This window comes from Mandrillus leucophaeus, unplaced genomic scaffold (genome assembly GCF_000951045.1).
Source record: "Mandrillus leucophaeus isolate KB7577 unplaced genomic scaffold, Mleu.le_1.0 Scaffold354, whole genome shotgun sequence".
In the NCBI taxonomy this organism is placed as follows: domain Eukaryota; kingdom Metazoa; phylum Chordata; class Mammalia; order Primates; family Cercopithecidae; genus Mandrillus; species Mandrillus leucophaeus.
Genome location: NW_012103743.1, coordinates 1427451 through 1429538, shown reverse-complemented (window position 1 = coordinate 1429538; position 2088 = coordinate 1427451).

The window sequence follows — 2088 nt, the reverse complement described above, 5'->3', positions numbered from 1 at the left end:
CATTTATTCTACAAATGCTTATTCAGTGCCCACTATGTACCAGGCACTGTAAAAAGAAATGCCAGGAAGTCAGTCCCATGGAACTTAAGTGTTGATGGGGGTGTATAAAAAGAGATGTGGCCAAACCAGGAAGGGTCAGTTCATTTTACCCCAGGGATGAGGAATGGGGAAGGTAGCATTTGAGCTGGGCTTAAAAGGAGAAGTAGAATGTCGACAGTTGGAGTAGGTAGAAAAAGGGCGTTATATGTTCAGAAACCAGCGTGAGCTAAGGTATGGCGGAGTGATGGTTCAAGGACACTCTTGGGGAGCTGGGAGAAGACTCCTGTGGCCAGTGGTGGATTATGAGTTTGGGAAGGTGGACAGTGGCAGGAAATGAAGCTGGAAGGGCTCCTGGAGGCAAATTTCAAAAGATCTTGAATGCCACATATGACGGAGACATTTACTGTTCACCAAGTGAAACTACCTACTTTCCACATTTCCTAGTCTTTTTGCAGTTGGAGGAACCACATGACTAGTTTCACTGATGGGCTATAGGCAAAAGCCACATGTGTCAGTTCTGGGCTAAAGCATAAAAGAGTGAGTGTGAGCTCTCCCTTAGCTTTCCTGCCTTGCTGTAATGAACAAGGCAGCCACGTCTTCCAAGTGCAAGGTCAATATGGTGGCCCCTGCATCAGTCTGGGGTCCATGAGTGATTATGTGGAGCACATGCATTGGATATGCGTCATGAGCGAGAAATAAACTTTTGTTGTATTAAGACACTAGGATTTTGGGGGGCCACTTTGTTACTATAATATAACCTAACCTTTCCTCACTGGTACACCAGGGTAAGAAATTCAGAATTTGCCCTGGAGGTGGAGAGTAGCTTGTCTTAGCCAGTCTGGGGGCTAAAAGAAAGTACCATGAACTGGGTGGCTTATGAACAAAAGACATTTGTTTCTCACAGTTCTAGAGGCTGGAAGCCTAAGATCAGGGTGCCAGCATAGTTGGGTTCTGGTGATAGCCCTCTTCTGGGTTGCAGACTACCAGCTTCTCATTGTGCCTCACATGGTGGAAGGAGAGCTAGTTGGGTCTTCAGCCTCTTATAAGGGCACTAATCTCATTCATGAGGGTTCCACTGTCATAACTGATTACCTCCCAAAGGCCCCACTTCCAAATAGTGTCAGAATTGGGGTTAGAATATCAGCCTACAAATTTGGTGGGCATAAACTTTCAGTCTATTGCATAACCCTTGACAGGTTTTAAGCAGGTGAGTAACATTGTCAGATTTGCCAGACAACTGCCATCCAGATTGTCCCTATCCATTTGTAACAGTGGTGCCATTAACCATTGTCTCCTCTCAGGAGAGTTTGAGCTTATTCAGTTCAGCTCCCATTTTTCTTATTGTCTTTCCCTTACCAAGTACAGAGGCCCAGAGCTTTCTTGTCACCACTGCTCTGGGCCCAGAGCCCCATTCTCCTGCTATGAGCTTACAGGTTTTGTCCTGGAGCATTATGTGGTATCAGCAACCTGGAGTCACGGGACGGGTTCATGTTGAAGTTATATGGTATGAGTGGGCATCTCTCCAGCTTGGCAGGCATGAGTGTGTTCACTGCTAACAGAGTGACATATTTACCAGCTGCCCACAGTGGAACAAAGCGCATAGATGAATTTGGTGCAGGAACAGGCGGTTCTCTCCCTGGTTATGGCTGAGAGATCTGTGACAATGACTCAAGTCTCATCTTGCTCCTTGGAGCTCAAACAATGTCCCTTGAAGCCCTTCTTTGCTGGTTCCATTCACCTGTCTCTACTGGGCTTCAGGTCCTCTTCTTTTTTGGTAAACTGCCCCACATCAGCTCCCAGGCTGGCGGGGCTCGTGAGGTGACCCTCCCTTCACTTTCTTCTTCTCCTCCTTTCCTCTGATCTCCTATTGTTTTGAGAAAATCCTTCTTTCTCCTTTTTTTGGCTTCCTCAATAGTATTCCCTTCTTTCTACCAGTTCCTTTGCTCTGTTATTCTTTAGCAGAAGACTTGATGATGTATTAAATCTAGAGTCTGGATCATCAGCAATTAAAACAAGCCAAAAAAGAAAAAAGATAATTTCCTTTTCCTT